The sequence below is a fragment of the Neovison vison genome, chromosome 13, assembly GCF_020171115.1.
Source record: "Neovison vison isolate M4711 chromosome 13, ASM_NN_V1, whole genome shotgun sequence".
Taxonomy (NCBI): domain Eukaryota; kingdom Metazoa; phylum Chordata; class Mammalia; order Carnivora; family Mustelidae; genus Neogale; species Neogale vison.
Genome location: NC_058103.1, coordinates 143,984,216 through 144,007,650, shown reverse-complemented (window position 1 = coordinate 144,007,650; position 23,435 = coordinate 143,984,216). Strand labels below are relative to the sequence as shown.

Genomic DNA, 23,435 nt, shown 5'->3' with positions numbered 1-23,435 from the left:
ACCTGAGCTGTTGTCAGATGCTCAATGGACTGAGGCACCCCTGCTTGGTGAATATATTAAAAACCACTTAGTTACACACTTGAAATGGCTGAACTGCATAGTATGTGAATTATACCCCAATTTTTAAATGCAATCCCTAAAACTTGTGAAAAAAAAAAAACCGTATTACATATTACAGAGACTCCATCAATTAGCCCCCTAACTGCTGAGGTTTTACCCTATCAGCATTTGTCTACCTATTTACATACTGAAACGTGGAATAAGTGGTCTTCAAATTTTTTTTATTACCTTAACTTTCCTATTTATTAATCATCTATCTGGAAATGAAGTGTAGAACAGCCTTAAAAATAATGTTAGAAATTCTGAAGCTACACAGCTTGCTTTCCAAAATCTTTCACATATACCAAATCACAGCAATGATACATTAACATACATCTAACCTACTACATATACTTATGTAGGAACTACATTAATTTTGTATATCTTGATTCCACTTGTTTATTAAGGGTCTTGCTTAAATTATATCAGGTGTTTTGACTTGTCCTCAACTTTTTTTTTTAAGATTTTATTTATTTATTTGAGGGAGAGAGAGAAAGAGAAACAGAGACAGACCATGAGCATGAGGGAGGAGGCAGAAGTAGAGGGACAAGCACACTTCTCTGAAGCAGGGAGGTTGGCACAGGGCTCGATCCCAGGACCCTGGGACCATGACCTGAGCCGAAGGCAGAGGCTTAACCCACTGAGCCACCTAGCACCCGTGTCCTCAACTTTCTTACCCACAGCATGAATCTCCAACTTCTATTTTGAGGTCAAGCGTAAGATGTCAGTAAATTCTCCACAAGGTAATGGACATCAGCAAGCCCTGAGACAGAGACAAAACCTTCCACAAATGTGGCATGAAAGGCACTTCCATCAGCTGGCACCATAAAGCTCTGAAGTCCTACCTATGGGATGGATGTTTGTTCTTCAAGAGAAGAAAACAGTAGTACTAGCTGTCCATTCTGTCTGACCAGTCAGCGATGACTACCCACGCTGCTGCGGTTACTTGGCTTTCTCGCATAAAAATAGCTCAGAGTGAAAACTGACAAGCTCTTTAGATAACCAAAGGAGTCACACCTGAAAAGCTGCTAGGTATTAGCAGAGGACATCCTTGATGCTATAATACAATGTTAATTAATTTGATCTTTCTGAAGGGGAAGGAGTATTCCCCTATTCCCCACCATTTACATAACAATTCAATGTTTCAGCTGCAGACTTGAAACTTGGGTCTCCTGGCTGCTAAGCAGGTCACTACTTTCACTGAACACCTTGTGGACAGTTTAAGATGGCAGAATGATTTATTTACCACGTTAGCTTCCTTTAATGCATTTAAAAATGCACAATTACCTACGAGCTAAACTGAAGCTCGAAACCTCATTCCATGGGGCACCTGGCTGGCTCAGTAGGTAGAGCACGGAACTCTTGATCTTGGGGTCATGAGTTCAAGCCCCACGTTGGCCACAGAGTTTACTTTAAAACACACATACACACTTCATTCTATAAACCTAGTTGAGAACTAAACTGTAAGTACCAATTAGTGGAGGTTGGAGGTTGCATTCTTTGTTTATTCCACAATAAATAAACCTATTCAATGTGCATTCCTTCTTTTTTAGTCTGAATTAGCACCCTTTAAAGCTCTTATGGGCAGACTTGCTCTGGGACTTTTCCCTCGATTTTGAAATATCCCTTTGTAGCTTTGCGCAGTGGCAGTATCGTAGCCAATGAGGTTTATCCGAGGCGCAATTACTGCTAATTGAAAATATCCCTTTGTGTAATCAGAGCTTCATGCTTCTATTTCACTTGGTTCCAAGTGTCCAGTCACAGACTCTCACCTTTGTCAAACCTATACCTTTCCTCTTTCCTGTCACAATCCCCAGGCCTCCTGGTTCTTTCAGGACAGAACAGACAATATTCAGAATTAACAATGGCGACTCTTTCTACTCTAGGCAGAAGCAGTCATTAATCCTTTTGCCGACTGTTGTTGTTAGTCAGCTGTTGTGTGGGTAAGAATATCTGGGGTACTTAAAATTGTGTCTAGCCATTTGTACTAAATAGAAACTTAATTTGTATGTATAAAAAGAATAAACAGAGGTCTCTTTACCCTTTGCTTCTCCTAGTCTTACAGAAAATCACATTAAAGACAAAATACTCTTTTATTTTCCCAAATTGATGATAATTATCCCTACCAGTATCTTGTATTCTTTGAAAGAATACACAAAAACAAAATAAAATACACCTTGTAATTCTCTGATATTGGGATATATGAGGTTAAAAAAATACAAGTACAGAAACATCTTAAGACAATAAAATAATTATACAAACATAAAGTAATATTGTTAATTTAGCATTACTTGAGGTTTTTATCTCCTCATAATGCCAGTTTCCAAACCCAATGATCAATCAAATCGTGTGGCAAATCTGGGAGAAAAATCTGCGAACACAGTGAACATCTGGTTGAAATTTCTCGCCAATGGGTGAGAAACACTCTTGTCATAGCTGGAAGTTTCTGTGCTTATTCTGATTCTAAATTATTCAATTTTATTGAAGAAGCATTTACGAAGCATCCTCTGCACCAAGCGCTGCGATCGAGACCGAAGATAGTCAAGTGCAGAAGTGCCTTGAACATAATCCCAACTAGTTCACACTCTAGTTATCGAGGCCTGCCAACCAAAAACTGTAAATATGTGAAGGAGATATAACAGGGATATGGAAGCAATTAATTCTGAATCGGGGGTCAATTATAAAGAGGGAAGCATAACAGCCATTTATAATTATAAGTTAATGTGCTATGTCTCCCTGGGATATTTCTAATTATGAAATGAAGGACTCTATCTTCTGTTAATAGAATTTCCAATGTCTGTAAAGTCTTAATGGAAGGGATTTTTATTTAAATACTGAAGACAGAATATATGCACTCATCCATTATATCTCCAGGAAACCCCCTCCAAAATTATTGTAAAGGATTTTAATAATATTCATAAATCTCCAAACACACAGAAAATAGAAGACATGACAACAGACAAGAAATATCTAAATATTGAGAGACTGAAAGCAGATGGTCTAGTGCTATGTGAATTAGCAGATCAGAGATCCCTCAAATTTATACACCAAAAGGAAGCAAGCCAATTTACAAGAGAAAGAGATCAGAAAATGGGTGCAAATGATGTCTCTGACACTAAGAAATACAGAAAACTTCCAAACACAGTATTGGTTGAAAGTCTGTATGAAAGGCATTCAGACCCTCAGATCCCATCCCCCATGATATATGACTAAGCAACCTTTCTTTCCCTTCCATGTCAGAATACTGAAGACTTATTCTCGTAACCATACAGAACCCACACATGGGGTCATCAAGCACAGATGGGAGAAGGGTGAAATGCCACACTGAAAACAAGAGGACACACTACAGTGAAAGTTGAAAGAAATGTTCTCAAAAACTGTCAAACAGAAGACAAATTTCTTTCAAATACATGTCAATTAATTTGTGTGTAGATTTAACATTATTAATGATAAACACCTGAAAACAACAGAGAAAAACAATTCAAAGTGTTGACTTTCCAGTTTGATAATTCTTAATTGTCAGGATGAAAATTCATTCAAGTCAGATGAAATAAAGATATTTTCAGACATGAAATGAGCTTAGAGTTTCCTTCCCATAAATCAGTACTGAAAGAACTACTCAAGGATGTACTTTAGTAAGAAGCAAAAACAGCACACAGAGAGGAAGTGAGAGGCAAGTGGGTAAACTTATGTAACTGCAGAATTTAAAATAATTGACTTTCTTTGCTTCAGGTAAGTGGAATTAAAGTAAAAACAACATTAAAGAAGGTGAGAAACAGTGTTTAATGACTAGTTAGGTTTGTTCAAGTCCTCATCTCAGGTGGGAAAGTACAGAGATACTGTATAACTTTAGCTAATTTATGGAACTTAATTAACTTTATTTCTTTTTCAATTCTCATGTATTTTTGGCTCTTGGGGCAATGTCATCACTTCAATATGGGAAAAAAAGCTAGTTCAACACAAAATAGAAATTTGAAGTATAGGATGAGACAAAATCAAGGGTGGGGAACGGAAGGGAATAGCAAAAGGAAGGGATGAGATATTGCCAAAAGACGAAGGATCTCCTTGTCCCCTCTCTGAAGGAATGACTCGAATATTTAGGTGGCAGTACACAGCTTTCCATATATATACAGCAGGACTGGGTTTTGTTAAGAAAAGGTGGGGATGGGACATTCCAGGGGTTTTGGGACCAAGGCCAGTCTCTCTTCTCTCTCTTGGCCCCCTTCTCTGACCAGGAGAGAAGGAAGGAATCCAACATGTGAAGGAGGTAAAGTAGGAAAGGGAAAGGTCCTACTTGACAGTGTGTGGCAGACCCCTTGCCTAGCAAGTGGCTCCCCTGGGAGCCCTGCAGGCAGTCAGAGCCGTCTACCTCCTTCTGTACCACATTCAGGACCAAGTCAATCACCTTGACAGCTCTACAGAACAGTCCTTGGCCTGCCCCAGACTTACCAAAAACCAGGCTGTCCGGTCTCCCTATCTGGCTAAAAGGACCTGAACGAACAGGGTCCACCACGCCGGGTTCTAGATCCACCAAGGCAGCAAGAGGACTGTATCTGCCACCTGTGGCTTCATCATGACACACAGAGATGTGGTCCAGCTGAAGGTCATTACAGGCAGGTTCCAGTGGGGTCGATCCCAGGCTCATCAGTGATCACCTGAAGTCTGCACTGATCTGCTTGCCCCACTGACCAGCCTGGAAGAGCAAGATTTCCCTTATGGTTAAAATTTATTTTAATCTCTCTGTTCACCTCAAGGTGTGTATAGGGCAAGAAAATGATATGTGATTCTTTTTTTCTATGCTGCCAGCTGCAGGCTAGAAGGATGGAGCATGTCCCAGAGGCTGAAGGTTTCAACAGAGGAGCAGGAAATTTCTGAGAGTGGAATTTAATGAACTTTAAAGGTTTATTTTTAAAGTGCATTAATGTTTTGTGCTCCTGAAATATTAACAATGTTTTATTGCTTTTTTAAAGAGATTTATTTATTTATTTATTGCAAGCGGGGAGGGCTGAGGGAGAGAGAGAACATCAAGCATACTCCACTCTGAGGTCACAAACTCACCAGGGGCTTCACCTAGGAGGACCCTGAGAACATGACCTGAGTTGAAATCAAGAGTCCAAAGCTTGGGGCATTTGGGTGGCTCAGTGGATTGAGCCTCTGCCTTCAGCTCAGGTCACAATCGCAGGGTCCTGGGATCAAGCCCCGCATCAGGCTGTCTGCTCAGTGGGGAGCCTGCATCTCCCCTCTCTCTGCCTGCTGCTCTGCCTACTTGTGATCTCTCTCTCTCTGTGTCAAATAAAAAAATAAATTAAATCTTAAAAAAAAATAGAGTCCGAAGCTTAATCGACTGAGCCACCCAGGAACCCCAACAATGTTTTATTTCTTGTATGTGAGGTACGTGGAAGCTCAATTAGTGTTAAATTCACTTTTGTTGTGTGCAATTTTCTGTACATATATTATATTTCAATATTTTTTTAGTTAAGGAAAAATTTTAAAAAATAATTTTAAAAATGAGTAACTTCTAATCTGGCAGAAGGGAGAAACAATGGAATTTTTAGAAATCCGTAAGCCAACTAAGGAAGAAATGGTGGGCTTAAAAAAAGTAAGCAAAGAAAAAATTGTTAAGTAAATAGCATAAAATACGATGAAAGAAATAAACCCAAATAGATCACTGCTTCCAGTAAACATAAAATTAAGTAATCTTTTAAAAGATGCTACTGTTCATTGGATTTTCTAAAAATAAACAAACATCTGGGCTACATAAAATTTAGAAGAACAATACTTAAATTACCAGAGAAAGGTCGAAAACACTGGATCTTGACCCCATACCCAACTTGTTGATTGGGATCCGGTCGTGAGACTGTCTAGAGTTACTGTAGTGCCATAGCCACCTGAGAGCAGACATCAACACTGCATGTTTGCTGCCACAGTATCTCACTGTCCTCATACATATGGAAAGAAGGGTCGTTCTAAACAAAAGTATTAACACACAGACATAATATTTTATACACAATGTAGTTTTTATATATAAAATATATAGTTCATGAAAGTATATATACACATATATAATCTTTTACTTGGGAGCATTGATCTTTGAAAAATAAATTTCAATAATTCCCATTTCATAACCAGTATACCAGGGGCCATTATTATTCCTGTGTTTGTTTTGTTTATAAAATAATTTGCACATACTGTAATGCAGAGAAGAATGTGAAGAATACACTTAAAACTAATGCTAATATGTGACAAATGGTGATGCTTTTACATATTTGCTTCAGGTTTATTTTTAAACAGAAAATATTGAAGATGAGGGCTGAAGCCTCCTTGTATCCACTCAAAATCCAATTTCCATCCTTTCCTTTCCAAGATTACAAATACACTGAGCTGGTGTTAGTCATTCATATCTCTCCATCTACCCATCACTCTCTCTGCTTCTGATTTTGAATGTTCTCTTTGCTTTTTTTGGCCAATTTTTCTTTACCTGTATATGACTAACTTACAGTGTTTTTGTAGAAAATGTTAATTTAAGGGGCACCTGGGTGGCTCAGTTTTTAGACGTCTGCCTCTGGCTTGGATCATGATCACGGATGCTGGGATCCAGCCCCGAGGCAGGCTCCCTGCTCCACAGGGAGTCTGCTTCCCCCTCTCCACTCCCCCTGCTTGTGTTCCCTCTCTCACTGTGTCTCTCTCTGTGTCAGATAAATAAATACTATCTTAAAAAAAAAGAAAATGTTAGTTTGAGTTCTCCATTAATTAAAAGTAAACACATACACCACCATCACCGCCCAGAAAAATACCCTAAAATTAACAACAACAACAAAATTCTCAAATGTAACTTTTCCCAGGTTGATCTACCAGCTTTTGTGAGATATTTGTCAAAAAAAAAAAGAAAGAAAGAAAGAAAGAAAAGAAAAGAAACAAAAACCTCTCACTATGATTGTGATCTTGTCGATTTCTGCTTGTAATTATTTTTGCTTCTGTGTTATGAAATGATGTTTCTAGGGATATACATATTCATGGTTTTTGAGAGCTTCTTAGTGCATTGTTCCTTTGGGGGTTATATTTTTACCCCTTTGTTCTGATTAATAATTTTGCTTGAATATTTTTTCCATGTAATAGTAATTGTTAGAGGTTTGTTACTCTATTTTCTCTCATATTTTGTGTTTGCTGATCATCTCTCTTTTCCTATTTTATTCTTTTTTTATTCTTTGTGTGTGTATGTATATTCCATTCACCTTCTTTCTTTGGATTTAATCTATTTTTTTTTCCTTTTTGATCCTTGATTTGAAGAAATTCATTTTATATTTTATAATATTTATCACTTGTAATATAAATTTGCTAAGCTTTATTTTCTTATATTGTTACCTAGTTTGTAATTTTCAACATTATTTCTTTAAATCTATGGATTGATTAAATTCTGTCTTAGGTATCTGATGGTGGTAGAGGTGGCTATTAATGTTAAAATAAGTGTTCTTATAAACTTTGAGGTGATGCTTGATTTCTAGTTCAGCACCATTGTGATCAGGGAACCTGGACTAAATGGGAATAGTTCTTCAATATGTATTGAATCTTCTTTATGACATATATAGTACCTGACAAATTTTTATGAATGTTTAATACATGGTATAAATATGGACATATTCTCTGTTGGGAGCAGAATTATTTAAGATCAAGCTTTTCGATTATAGTACTTATATTTTTATCTTCCTTTTTCTTTTCTTTTTTTTATTTATCAGTTTCTAAAGGAAGTTTATTAAAAAATCCCAATATTATAGAGGGCACGGATTGCATGGAGCACTGGGTGTGGTGAAAAAATAATGAATACTGTTTTTCTGAAAATAAATTAATTAATAAAAAAAATCCCAATATTATTTGTCCTTAGAACTATTTTTTCTTGTCTCATGTTTTTGTCTTAAATTTAATTTCCCCCCAATACTAGTACAGCTAAGTCAGATAGAAAAATATCTAGTGAATCTTTTTTTTCCCCAAAGATGCATTTTTGACCTTTCTCTGGTAATTTAAGTATTCTTCTTCTAAATTCTATGTAGCCAGGATGTTTGTTTTTAGAAAATCCAATACACAGTAGCATCTTTTAAAAGATTACTTAATTTTATGTTTACCTGAAGCACTGACCTATTTGGATTAATTACTTTCATTGTATTTTGTGCTCAGCAGGGTCAGCAGGGTGTGGAGACTGGACCCCACTCTACCAGGACTGTTCGCGTTCAGCAGGACAGGAAGCATAAACCCAGCATGTATTGGGTGAGTCAGTACTCTTCATGCCCAATCCCAATGCTTCAGGAGAGGCTCATTTCATATTCATTTCCAGGGCTGAACACATGACCCAGATCTGGCTAATCAGAGTGCCACATTCCTTCACACCCACTCCATGGTTCTTGGATATGCGGATAACTAACATGTGCTGATGGAAGCCTCCCCTAGGACTGCTGCTAAAATTGTCAAGGAAGAGGAACCCTATCTAGAAACCACGAGTGCTGAAAGGGTGTGAGTAGCTGAAGCTTCTGGTATCATCTTTGCTATCATCTGGGGGGCCTAATCAGGAAAGAGAGAGGGGACAGGTTTAGAGGGAGTAATGAGGAAAGGAAAGGAAGCTCATTGTCCCCTTGATTTTTCCGATAAATGAGCACTGATTCTCTTTTTGACTTAAGCTAGTTTTCATGAGTTTTTGTCACAAGTAAAAGGGTCCTGGTCCATTTATTCTAGGCATAAAAGCCAGGCAAAACCCCTAGTGCTTGCTAAAGAAAGAGTTTCATGGCCAATGAATGTATGGATGTAAGAGTAGGCTGACAGTCCCATGGCAGTGATCGATTTTTCCAGGTCATTCATACCCATTTAACTTTGTGATCAATGGCATAGATCTTTGAGGCAGCTAGCAGAATGAAGGTGCAGCCTGTAGCAATGGAACTGGGATTTTTTAATTGTATGACTGCCTAGCCTGAGGATTAGATGCACAGTCTCATCCTCTCCAGGGCAGCCCACCAGGACAAACTGAGGTCCTCTGCCCAAACCTGAGACAGGATCCTACAGAACCTATAAAACCAACATGGAAACAGCCATTGAAAAGGGAAGATAATACACAACAATCATGTTTCTTTAAATATGAACCTTAGGAAAAGGACAGGATGACCCACAAAACTAGCGCTTCTAAGAAGCATCTCCAAAAAGGAGTAAAAGCAGGGAGTAAACTTGATGTCCAGGAGACAAGTACTAACCCTGAGCCTGAACTCCACCCTAAAGGAAAATCTTAATAAACAGAATAAAAGGTGATGCTTCCCCAACTCCTTCTGTCTCCAGGTCACAAGAGCCAGGATGCCAATGAAGACCAAAGGTTCAGAGAATAAGGAGCAACAGCTCTGCCTGAGAGTGGGGAGGTTTGGGAAGTGGTTTGTGGCTCCAGAGAAAGAGGGAAGAGGAGGAGAGAACAGAGTGTGAACAAAGGAGTGAAGAGGGGAGTCAAGTGTTCCTAGGAGGCCAAAGGCAGGAGGGCACAAAGGCCAAGGGGGTTTTTGAGCACAGGCTTGTGAAGGAAATAATTTGGAAAGCTTTCTTTCCTGGTACCCATGGTGATCACCATCTGTCCACAAGACCTAGGATGGAGTCTACAATGTTCAGGAAGGTTTCTCTGAGTGATCTGTAGCAACAAGTGAAGTGGACAGTTTCGCACGTGCATAAATATTGTGTAGAAACCCACGGCATTACAGAAGAAAGTGCATAGACTCAGGAGATCATGAGAACTTAAGCCTCATGAAATCTTGGAACTATCAGAAGGCTTTAAAACTTCCACAAGGAAGGTGGGCTCAAGGGACTCTTTTCTGTTTCTCAAGGGGCCACAAGACTCCCCCTGACGAGAGAGCACTGGGCTCTATAATTGATGCCATCGTCCTTTGGGCTGTTGGAGTCACCCCAGGTTTCTCTCCCTCGCCTCTCACACTCTGCCAGTCCATCTTCTTCCACGCGTCCTCTAAACACCTCTCAGAGTCCTACCCCCAATCTCTTTCCTCCCCAAATACTCGTCTTCTTAGCTCGATGACACTAACCCAACCACTGTTTGGGCATCCTGTCCCAGAGGATGTTTCCCTGGGCACTCAGAGTGAGTAAACTATTCTTCTCCTATATCCCTACACAACCCAGATCATATTCCATTGGATCGTATCAAGTCATAAAGAAATCATCTTTTTGTGTATCTGACTCCTCTGCACAGGGTAAGCTCTGAAGGAGAAAGAAAATTATATTTTTGTACAATCACAGTGCTAGACAAAGAGCCTAGAGAAAGTATATGCTCAAGAGAATTCTGTCAAAACGAAGAGAATGGAGTTGAGTGCAGTGAGGGTGGTGGCCTGTGATCACCCAGGTCTCACAGAAGAGGAAACTGAGGCTCAGAGCAATTACAGAGCAGATCAGGCACAGTCCTGGAGCTTGTCGAGTCATGGAGATGTGGCTTGAACTGGGTTCTGATAAGATCCTCTTATCCCAAAGCCTATGCTATTTTTAGCATAGCCGATGACTCCCCGAAACAGGATATTTCAATATTCTTTTTAGTTGCAGGATTTCAGTCTAATCTTGAAGTCAATTAACTAGTTTGCAATTCGTTTTTATCTATAACCCAGTGGTAAAACCAGTAAGGCTAAGTGTCAGTCACCAAGATAAAGAAGAGACAGACTGCAAATCCTGGAATTCGACGTGTTCTAGGGATGCTGGTGTGGTCGAGCAGGTAAATAAAAAGCATGAGCCTGTGGAAAGACCCACCCCAACCTGTCAGAGCCTCAGAGTCACCAGGATGTGAAAATCTCCCCGCAGCTAACCAGATATCTCTTGGTGTCTCCTGACTCCCCAGCTCTGAGAAAGGCAACATCTTTCAGAGGCTGCAAGAAAAAATAAATAAATAAAAGAGGAAGCTGCTGGTATAACTGAGCAGAGGGTTACAAATGGATTCATCAGAGGAAATAGCTAAAATGCCTACAGGTGTGTGAGGTCCCATCTGTTCACTCAACTCAGGAATCCTTTGGGGAAAAAAATTAAGTTCTCCAAGCGAAGGCAGTCTGCACCCCCTCCGTGGATGATGAAAGGCACCCAGACCTAATTACTACATCTGGAGCGACTTCTCAAGTGCGAAGATAACAGAAAGTACGAGAGAAGGAGCAAGGCTACAGAATGTCACAGAGGCCCTGTGGAACCGCGGGCCCTCAGGACTGCCTCCCGCTGAGACTTTAGCGAACTCCCAATAAACTGGAGTAGAAAGTTCTGGGTGCTCTAGAGTACCTTTCCCCACGTGTTGATGGAAGGGGTTGTTTTCCTGTTCTTTTTTTTTTTTTTTTAAAGATTTTATTTATTTATTTGAGAGAGAATGAGTGAGAGAGAGGATGAAAGAAGAGAAGGTCAGAGGGAGAAGCAGACTCCCCAAAGAGCTGGGAGCCTGATGCGGGACTTGATCCTGGAAGTCCGGGATCATGACCTGAGCCGAAAGCAGTTGCCCAACCAACTGAGCCACCCAGGTGCCCGTTTTCCTGTTCTTTTTAAATTTATCTTCCCCAGGCTTCCTCCCTAGACTTTCTCTTTAAATGTATTCTGTACATCATTGGTCAGAAAATGCCTATCAGGGCACCTGGGTGGCTCAGTCCATTAAGCATTTGCTTTTGGCTCAGATCATGATCTTGGGGTCCTGGGATTTAGTCCTGCCTCAGACTCCCTGCTCAATGGGGAGCCTGCTTCTCCCTATGCCCCACCCTCCCCCGCTCATGCCTGAGTTCATGCATGAACTCAAGAGAGAGAGCACATACTCTCTCTCATAAATGAGTGAATGAATGAATAAAATCTTTCTTAAAAAAGGAAAAAAAATACACCCAACAATCAAGAGGTGCTCTGAATGCAGGTAGGATTTCCCTACCTTCTTTGACATCCCAATACATGACATGTGCACCTGCTGTTAGCAAAATCTAGACCAGAGGTCAACACATCTTCTCTTTCAAGGCCCAAGCAGTCAGTATCTTAGGCCTCGTGGGCCTGACCATCACTTACAACTATTCAACTCAGCCACTGTAGGGAGAAAACAGCCACAGACATTACGGAATGAAGGAGCATGGCTGGGTTCTGATAAAACTTTATTTATAAAAATGACCTGCGGGCCAGATTTGGCTCACAGGCTATTGATTTGCTGACTCTGATCTAAGCCACTACTACAGGCCAGGTATGTGACAGACCTGGATTATAAATGCCACTGTTCCTCCTGGTTTAATTCTCTGCTTCAGAGTACTTACTTATTTTTATGCTTTCTGGCTCATTCATGTAAGAGTAGGAAAAAAAAAGTGACAACTCACTAATAGTCACATCAAGTAAGATGATATATGTGGAAACACTCTGGGAAATCTTGCAAATGTAGGGCTATGACTATAAGCACAAACAGATCCGAACAGATTTGACTGGAGTTCATTCATTCATTCACTGTTCATTAATAGCATCACTTTTAAGGGTATGTCAGATGTCAGGATCTGGGCTTACCCCTGAAGAACAGAAGAAAGGCCCCTTCCATTAAGGATTTTTGTTCTAGCACAAAAGAGTAAAAAACCAGGGCAGCGTAGTACTATAGGCCCAATGAAATGGCCAGATAATGTTTTCCGCTCTCGGTCTCCTTTGTCACACATTCTCCTTCCCTCGCCCTGCCAGTCCTTCTGCTATTAAGACTAGTTAGTCCAACAGGCTGAAGATCAGTACTCCAGGGAGGGACAGAACAAAGAAAGTGCTCAGCTTTTTAAATTCACCGTGACATGACCATCTTGCAAGCCAACTTTCAAGCAGAAGAAAACGAACTATAAAAGTTCGGTTGTGTCTCTCCCTTGCAGATGAAGAACAAATGCTTGGAAGATTGACTGTATAAAGACAGAAGGATGAATATTTGAGGTCAGGGAAATTCCCGCTACAGAAGAAGAAGAGAGCCCCCTCAACGCTTGGGAGAGACATTCAAGTAAGACGAACGTCCGCCCGGGGTTGGAACGGGCCCAGCAGAAAAGAATGATGAGTTGTCTGGTTGGAGGAAAGAAGGAGGGCATGCATCTAGAGATAAGAGAAACAGGGGGAAAGAGAGGAGGGAAGGAGGGGAGGGAGGAGGAGGGTGGAAGGTTGAAGAGAAGAAGCAAGAGGCCCTGCTCTGCATCTTGTGGAAGGTGTTGCAGGCGGTGCTGGATTGGGGGGCTGCCTTTGTGACCCCCACACATCTCACCGGAGGCCTGCCTCGGAGTCTCATGTCTGACATAACCTTATCATCATGTCCCCCTCCAGCTCCAGCTGATCCGTCTCCTTGGCTCAATCTTTGGCTGGATTTACAAGTCTGGAGCTGGGTCAGCTCCTTAATAAGAAGTGAACATCATTTGCAGGCTGGAAATGGACTTTGCGTTTTGGCAGCGATCTTGGGGGTGGGGGAAAGGGAAGTGCTTTTCGGTTGGGGTGGAGCGCATGATTGCTGGATTACAACACAGAATATATATCTTCTGGTGACTTCCCAGCTGCAGAATCCTGGCTGCAATTAGAAACCTATATGTCTAGTCATTTTATCATTTTTATACATTTAGGAGCTCAAGTGTTTGCTCTAGCAGGCTGCAGCTGGCTGGCTGTCAACCCCCAGCTGTTGGTTAGCTGAAACACCACAACTAAAATTGTGGGCCAATATGACCGGAAACCAGATTGGGAGTGAACAAAAAAACTCAGGGTTAGTTAAAGATGTTTCGCATTCTCATCCTTTGCTTCAACCAGGTGAACACACACTTGTGTGCAAGAAGGCAAAGGAGGGGACTGGAAACCTATCCAGACACTTTCTCGAGAACTCTTTATGTGAGAGAGCCACACCCCGCAGGCCAATATTCTCTCAAGGATTATTACTCAGGTCCAACACGCACCACGCCATCAGGCTGGCTTCTGGCTTTCTCCACTTCCCAGGGGTTGCCAGGTTAGGGACTCAATTCCAAATAAGTAAGTTGGTCTGCTTAGAGAAGGAATGAACACAACATCCAGCGTTGGGGGCGGTGCTGCTGGATGAGACCTTGGACAACTGCAGGAACAACATTAATCCTGCGGTTGGGACCTTTCTAGCTGAGGTCGAGGGGCTGCCCAAACGTGTTAGCCTTGCTTAGCGGGTACTGTGTCTCCTTGCCAACTGAGCCTGCAGCTCCCCTTGCATTGGGGTGGTTTTAAAAAACCAGGGGGCCTTTTCTTTACCAAGTTTGAGTTCACTGCATCGCTAAAGACACGTGGGTTTCTAAGAAGTGTCTTTGGGAGATGCAGATCCCGCACTGACCCAGCGCGGTACAAAATGTTTGCGATGCGCCCACAATGCCACATCACTGTTAATTATGACGTCCGCTGTCAGGCTGTTCCCTGGTATTGGAGTCAACTGTGCTGTCACACCCAGGGCTGGGCATCACTTCAGCTGTCACAGGGCTGACAGGAGAACCTGCCTTTGGAGGAAGAAAACTTCTTTCTCACCCAAAGAGATGCAATATGGAAGAAGAAGATTTCAGGCAGAACTTGCGTCTGGAAAAATGTTGTACTGGGTAGCCGACCCCTAGCAATGGGACCTCTCCACTCTCTTGTTTCTGATTACAGAATGCCTTCTGGTGCCTGTTCGAGAAGGTCAGGGAAGACTGCAGATCAGAGCAAGGCAGAGCCAACAGGCCCAAGGGCTAGCAGAGTGGTTGAAACCACAGAGCACTGAGTGACTACTGATCCCGGCCAATTCCATGAAAGAGGTGAGCAGTGCCATTGGAGTCCTATGGCTTAACGTGACATGAAGATCAACTTCTAGCAGGATACGCAAAGACAAGAATATGGAAAACCGTGCAGGGAAGACTGTCAATTAAGACTCTAGCTGGGAACTAGGCCACTAGGTAAAGATATTGCCAAAGGTCACCAGGAACCAGCATGCAGAGATCCGAGGCGAATAAAAGCATTGGCAGGACTAGGGGAAACAGAGACAGGTGTAGCTGGGTCCAGGTCTCTACAAGCAGGGGGCCACAAGGAAGGAGAAGGATACACGGATACTCAGTGCACGGACTGATGTCTTAGCGACAGGAATAACACTGAGAAAACACAGTCATGATAAAAGGCTCTCGATCACGTTAACAGTGTTCTCAAAGCTCTCCTCAGGCTCCGCGCTCATACCAAGTATACCTGCTACATACATCTCATTCATTACCACGCAAACAGCTGTCTTGTGCCTTCTGAGCGAAACGGACCATGCTGGGGGCTCGGGCTCCGGGCTGCGCGGCCAGAGTCTGTGTCTGCAATATCTCGTCACCCTGCCAACGAGGCCAACTTACACAGGAGCATAATAAAATGTGACAAGGATGACGACGTGATTAACAAAGCGTCAAGCAGGGAAGGATGACTCTCACCTCAGTGGGAGACGGAAGAAGTGGGGTGAGTTCAGGAAGATTTTACAAAAGGACTGACTTGAAGACATAGGAAGCGGGTCAGATTTAGCCCGAGGGCCACCATTTGCCAACTCTTGATACATATTAAACTGTATTTACTTTTCATTCCAGGTACAGATTTATCCCTTCAAAATTAATTCTTCTTCTGCATTTATAGTAGAGAACTCAATAACCAACCAAGGTAGTTTTATAAGAGCACCGAAGACGTGGGTTGAGGATGGCAGAGATTTACCCAGCACGCACGGATCAGTAAACCTCTCCCCAAAAAAACCTGCATAGCTCAAAGCTGAGTTTTCCTCTGAGAATGACTTCTTTCAGCCCCCAAATCTGCCCTAGCCTTGCTCACATCCTTTCCTTGGGGATACCCTACAAGATCTTCTATGTGGGAACAGAAAGGTTTGGCCCCCTAGCCTCAGGGCTCTGAAGAATGTCTCAGCTGCAGAACAATCTATGGAAACAAAAGAGGCCTCTGTTGCTACTGCCTTGCAGCCCATTCTGCCCTCTGCCCATTCCTTGGGTGTTGATCTTGAACATACTCGCCAGTAAACTTCCTGCCCACAGAGCGCTCTCTCTCTCTCTCTCTCTCTCTCTGAGGCTGCTACATACACCAGAGAACTCAACTTAAGGCACTTGTTTCTTGAGAGCCACTCTTGTCTTCTTGAGTCCTTCAAACATACCACATTCTCTTCCCACCACAGGACCTTTGAACATGCAGTTCTATTAGACTGGACTGCACCTGCACTGTCACTGCCTCTATGTCATCAGTTTATGTGTCTCCTCCTGGGAGAGAAGTTCTTTCCAACAGAAATCATTACTGTTGACTCAGAAAACTTAACTGTAGTTTGCATGGAAACGACATCTATCTTGCTCCCATTATATTCTTGATCCAAGTCCCTGGCATTCAGTAAACCTTTGCTGGATAACCAGACCTAACACCTCCCCTAACCACCAGATGAAAAGCAATGTATTATGAAATGCTGAGCTGCAATGTCAGTTTCCTAGAACCACATTATGCTCTTGCACTTGTCCTGAGCATGCTGTCGGCGGGTCCAGTCAAAAGGGTGACTGAGGGGCGCCTGGGTGGCTCAGTGGTTTAAGCCTCTGCCTTCGGCTCAGGTCATGATCTCAGGGTCCTGGGATCGAGCCCCATGTCGGGCTCTCTGCTCAGCAGGGAGCCTGCTTCCCCCTCTTCTCTCTCTGCCTGCCTCTCTGCCTACTTGTGATCTCTATCAAATAAATAATCTATAAAAAATCATTTAAAAAAAAAGGGTGACTGAATCATCAATATGTCAGCCAACACCTTGCTCAGGATGCTTTGATCATAACCTTCGGCACAGTCCACTTTGCCCACTGCCTTGTACTTGGCCCCCCACGTGCTCTATTCTTCTCTTTGCGAGGGGGTTGCAGAGATCACTGAGGTTCAAAGTTAGTTGCTTTACTGCTGCACAAGCCAATAGCAGGTGGAAACTCACAAAGACACATGTCCTAAGTGAGGTGGGGGTCGTAGAGAAGGTCAGGCCAACTGGAAAAATCTAGGAGACTTTTCAGACTTGTTCCATCACCTTCAGTGTTCCTTACCTAGCTCCAGCCATAGCTTTGAAAATGTTCTCAGAGAAGCTTTAGAGCAACTACCCTGGGCAAGGAGCCTAGTCGTAGAAAGGAAACAGACCCCAAGAGAGGGGAGAACTTGGGAATTTCTTGAGAAGACACAGAATAAATGGCTAATAGACCGTCCTCTTGAAATGAATCATCTGCACGCGGGCAGTAGCATTTCAGCGTGCCCAGGGGAGCGAGCCTGCATGGAAAGATGGAAGCGACAAACCAGTTTCTATCTTCGCCTGCCACGTGCCTCTGTAAGGATAAATCTGGGCTCCGGGCAGACTTAGTCACAGAATCAGAGCAACACCCCCCAGATGCATAAACGATCCCTTACATTTTCGGTTTGAGAAAACAGCAAGTTTTCTTGCTTGCGCTCTTTCTTTTGTTTTCTGTCTTGTTTCTTCCTTGGGTATTTATTTGTTACTTTCGTTTAATTAAAAAAAAGCACTGGCATTGTCGGGCACGTGTTACCAGAACCTCTCTTGCAGAGGCACAGATGAAATGGAATCGATGCCCTGTGCTGTGTGATTCTCACACCCTTCGAAGTCCCACAAAGCCTACCTCCCCCCCATTCTGCTTCCTTGTCTCTTGTCTCAGCTCCTCCTCCTGGTTTCTGCCTAGGTCTGTGCATTCTTGCAATTACAGGTTCTCAATTACACACACTTGCTACCAGTAGCTGGAGGGGACAGAAAGTGTGCTTCCTCTCTTGGCAGCTGCTCAAGCCAGATGTTAACACTGGCAGGCTGGGATTGGCTGGCAGAGAAAAGAGAACGGCTCTTCACGGACAGACAAGTGGAGGGTTGTAAACAAACCATTTCAGGCCTGAATCAGCAGGTCCTCATTAACCTGATTGGAAATGTCCTTCAAACTTCACTGGAAAACAGGGAGGACATTGTCACAAGATCATTCAGCTGAATACCAGCGGCTCCCTCTCTGGCTAAAATAGCAAAAAGCTTCATTTGGAGACATCAATGCCGCATTCAAGATGAGCCGGGATTCATTTGGGCTGCATCTGCATTGGCAAGCAATAATTGCAGAGATGTAGAAGTTTGTTTATTTTAACAGCTAAATGTTTGTATCTCAAAAACCAATGAAACTTTTCTGTAATCACTTTTGAGATGTACTTGAACCATTCCATCTGCCCAGATCTTTCCATTGTGCTTCTCATCCGATGACAAAAGACCGTGATTGGGGGCAGAGTTAAACCACCACCAACTTCCCCCCTTGCCTCCTTGGGACAAGCGTGGAGCAGAGGGAGCATGCTGTGGCGTGGCTCTTGAAGCTTCTGTTGGAATAGTTAAGAACACTTAAAATACAGTAAGTGATAAAAATCCCGGTAGAGGTTGACTGTAGATAGACCTGGGATAAATGTTCTGGGTGGCAAGAGCTAAGGATCACACAAAGTAGGCAAAAGCCAAAGAAGAAGCAAAACCACTTCCCCGCTTGGTCGTCTTCTGATACTACATAAATATGTGAATCTGTGAAGTTTCTTTGCAGGGCTAGCCAGTGTGAAACAGAAAGGGTCTGGGCAGGGTCTTAGAGGACTGTATTTTTATTAGAGATGCGTAGAGTCACCAGATGGAACAGGAGGGGAACTGGACCGTTTTTTCAGAATAGATTACGGAAAATTGTTATTTTTTTTTTTTAAACATAGTAGAGTTAATCCTTCTAAGGGATTAGGCATTTAGGGCACACTGGACTGGCACCTGAAGCTACACTCGTGGAGATAAAGAAGTGGCAGAGACCATCCATCCCCGTGACTCTGAGCAGGAGTCGACAATAATAATAATTAACAACTGTTTGTGTTCTCCAGGTCCCGTCAACCAGGATCGCAGAATATTTTACTAACACAAATTCATCAAGCCTCAAACCACACCAGGGCATTCAGAAAACGCTTGAAGGTTAACTCTGTTATTATTTTATATTTATATTGCATCTTTCCTCCAAGGACCTCAGAAGGATTATAAATATATTACCAAAGTAGGTTCACTCATCACAGTTATGGGTCAGGAATGCATTTCTTTTCTCTCCTTAGCACAAGAGTGCCTAAGCTCTGAAAGACGGATAAGGCTGAAAACAACACAGCGGACTCTTGGACTGACTTCTAGCACTATCTATACATCATGTTTTCCATTCAATGATTAACCTCTCTAGAAGCAAACATGGCTTGTTCTCTTTCATTCCACTCCTCGACTATATGAAGTGAGTCCTTCAAGTGTAATACAGTAAGGTTTTGAAGCAGAAATTACCCATCTTAGATGTGAATGAGGACTCGAGTACAGCAGATGCTGAACAAGATGACCACTGAAGTTCCCTCTAGTCTGGCAGACAGAAAATAATGTGCAAGGCAGGTAGCTCTGCTGGGCATTCATTGCATATGTCAACCCAAGCCCACTACGCCCCTGAGCTCAGACAGATAAGTTAATAACAAAACCAAAAAGTCCTGCTTATGAAACCTGTATGTCTAGCGTAGGACAGTGTGGAAACATAATGGAAACATTCTTGAAGCAAATGATAGTGAGTTTTATTTCCTGTAATTTACAAATTGTATGATCTTGAACAAGGTACACGAACTGACTAGTCTATGGCTTCCTTATCCATAAAATGTAGTTTAACACCCGAATTGTTATGGACATTCAGTAAAAGGTTAAAAAACCATCCAACACATAATTGTTACTCAATACATGGTGGCTATCATTATTGCCAAAAAACCATCAAGAAGTCCTGTACCTTAGAGACTCCTGGGTGACTCAGTTAAGCAACTGCCTTCGGCTCAGGGCATGGTCTTGGGGTCCTGGGATGGAGCCTTGGGTCGGGCTCCCTGCTCAGCGGGGAGTCTGCTTCTCCCTCTCCCTCTCCACCTTCCCCCACTTGTGTTTGTGCTCTCTCTCTCTCTCAAATAAATAAAATCAGAAGAAAGGAGGAGGAGCAGGAGAAAGAGGAGAAGAAAGAAGGAGAAGCAGTAGTCCTGTCTTTCTAAAGACCAAGAGAGGAGAATCACTTTTTCTCTGCTCTTTCTCTGTCCTTCATCTGTTACGTTTAATTTCCATTTCACTGAAAATATTTCACTCTTTTTTTTTTCCTTCCTCTCCTTGTATAATACTGCCTCCCTTTGGACTGATGAATCCTACCCATTGGAAATAGTCACCAGCATTTAATGGCAGAAACAAAAGAAAACACCACCAAAAGCACCCAAATAGTACTTTGCCATTAGAATAGGGTTCAAAATTCTTAGCACTTTGCTCAAAGCCTTTCACATTCTTTCTAGGTTTTAGCTCGACAGCTCACCATTACGAAACTCTCTCTAGCCTCAGTACTGTTCCTTATGGCCTTCAGGACATAGACATTCTACACATGGGCACTCACACACTTCAAGGAAAGGTTGCAAGTCAGGACAACCCTCCAAAGGCAATTTGGTACAACTTTTTAAAAGCAATAAAAATGTTAAGAGACTCAATCCTGCATTTCCATTATGGGAATTAATTCTGAGCTTATACTCAACAGTGTGGGCAAAGACTGACAACAAGAGCGTTCACAGAAGTAACTACAAGTCCAATGACAGCACGGTGGCAGATCAATTCTTTTCCATTCCTGTGATAAAATACTTATAATATGGGCATTAAAAATGGCATCTCAGGAGAGTTTTGATACGAGGAGAAAAATGGATGAATACAAAGTGGGTTACATGGTCTTTTCTTTAAATAAAAAAGGATGGGGCACCTGGGTGGCTCAGTGGGTTAAAGCCTCTGCCTTCAGCTCTGGTCATGATCCCGGGATCCTGGGATTGAGCCCCACATCAGGCTCTTGGTTCGGTGGGGAGTCTGCTTCCCCTGCCCCTCTCTGCCTGCCTCTCTGCCTACTTGTGATCTCTGTCTGTCAAATAAATCAATTTTTTTAAAAAAATCTTAAATAAAAAAGGAAAAAAATGGCAAGCAAAACTATACATATTCAAAATGATGAAAATGTATACATCAAAACATTAACCATGGTTATCTCACAGAAATGAAACTACAAGCCATTTTGGGTTTTGTGCTTTTCTTTAACTTTAATTTTTTATTTATTGAAAAATCAAAGCCGATGATGAAGAGAGAGACAGAGAGAGTGGAAGGTGAGGAGAGAGAGAGAGAGAAATCCTCCCAAGCACACTTGGAATGGTCTTGTGAACTGGACCTCACTGTCATCATCACATCTCATTTTTCCTAGATGCCTCCCAACCTCAGTCAGACACCCCTTCTTTGGGCTCCTAGAGCAAATGCTCAGAGCACAAATGAGTATTTGTATACATAAGACATTTGGATGAAATCTAAATGCTATTCAATCCAAGAAGAGTTTTCTCTGCAAAGGACTTTGTAAAGCCATTGGAATGATATTTTAAAGTAGCATTTCACCTTATGGGGAGATACTTAATGGCATGTTAAAGTAGGGCAGAATATTCAGAAGTACATAAAAGTACAGCAGTATATAAAATAGGAGGAAGGTGGTCTGCCTGGGTGGCTCAGTCAGTTCAGCATCTGCCTTCCGCTCAGGTCATGATCCCAGAGTCCTGGGATCCAGCCCCATGTCAGACTCCCTGCTCAGTGGGGAGTCTGCTTCTCCCTCTGCCCCTCCCCCCATCTGTGCATGCATGCTCCCTCTCCCTCTTTCTCTCTCTCTCTGAAATAAATAAAATCTTTAAAGAGAATGGGTGGAAGGAAATTTGTCAAAATGTTTACTGTGATTAATCCCTTGGGGTTAGAATAATAAGTCTGTGTTTACTTTATTTTCATCTGCCTATATTTTCTAAGCGTTCTCCAATTAGTTTTTTCTCGACTAGGATATTTACAATCAGATATAAGAAAATTTAACAAACACTATGATAGCTGGTCTCTTTTTACTAGATGTAAAATTGTTTAATGTTACGAGATGCATCTACCTCCCACAATGTCTAGCACAGAAGCACAGAAATCATTATGTATTTACTGAATAAATTACTGGGTTCATGATGAATTAATGAATGAACTGATCAGCGGACCAACCAAGCAGATATCAGAGAGAATATTTTTGCCTAAGGCTGTGTAAGCTATATACTGTGAGAAACTACACCTCAACTAAGGTTTTTATTCACCAAAATCCATGAACTTTGCCACTTTGCCTCCCTGATATACATTCTAGTTATCTGTATTCACTTCCTGGAGCCGCGAGAACAAATCATCCCAAATCTGGTGACTTAAAACAATGGAAATTATTCTGTCCCAGTTGTCGACGCTGCAAGTCCAGGATCAAGGTATGGGCAGAGCGGTGTGCTCTAGGGGCGGCGCTCGGGGAGACCTTGCCTCTTCCTGCTTCTGGGGACTCCAGACATTGGCATATGGGTCCTTCTTGCAATCTCTGCCCCCGCTTCCTGTGGTCTTCATTTCTGTGTATCTTCTCTTATTGTCTCTTATAAAGACACCCTTTTTTTGGGGGGTCACTCTTCATTATATCACCCTTGAGATGGTCCCCGACTTCCTCCATACTCCACTCTTAGGCGCATCGCCCTTTGAAAATGGAAGTGAGGGGAGGCCTTGAAGAGGAAACCATTTGCAAGGAGAAGCCACCACCACCGGAACTTTCTCTCCTCACCAACTACTGAAAACATGAGCAGAAAGTACCAATCACAACCCCCTCTGCCTTCTCCACTTCGTTAAAGCCAAATGAGATTCACCGGGTGGAGATGGAAGAAAAGTCTGTTCCCACTGAGTTTCAAGACTATTTGAAATAATAATCTCCTAAATCCTCCATTCTCCTCCGATGCCCACGACGCACAATTGTCTTAATGCCATGATCACCTCTGTCGTAGCTAAGGAGGTCACAAACCTTGCTCATTAATCCTCGGTGATGAAAGGAATTGCCGTAAACACGAACGCTGCAATTCGGAGGAAACAAGGAGATGAATCTTACAAGTGACAGATTCAGTGCAACTCAGATCCTGTCAGAACAGATGCTCTGCTCCTAACGGGCCAGCAAGGGCTGATGATAAGATTGCTTGACTCTTGACCAGATGCACGAAATGATTCTCTCCCCAGAAGAGTAAGGACGTGCAAACCTGTAGCGGAGCCCATCTCGGAGGATTGCAAGCCCCTTTGTGGGGAATGTGGCTTGCCCCTAGAATTCACTGGAACCAAGGCACGACAGCCAAGTGTCTGAGGTGCAGATACTGGGAAGGGCATCTGAGAGACTCCACGCTCGGCTGCTTATCCTCTGGACACACTGAGTCATCTGAGCGTAAGTGCACCACAACCTCGCAAAGAACGGAGCTGCCCTAGTTCCATTCTGAACACC

General features: G+C 42.5%; 1 protein-coding gene and 1 pseudogene across 1 annotated transcript in view; one reads left to right on the top strand and one right to left on the bottom strand.

The window, feature by feature from the left end:
* The window catches only part of AGBL1 (AGBL carboxypeptidase 1), a 657,523-nt gene that overhangs the window by 365,002 nt on the left and 269,086 nt on the right, over positions 1-23,435 (bottom strand). The window lies entirely within an intron of this gene.
* On the top strand, positions 1,732-1,970 carry LOC122894827 (annotated as a pseudogene).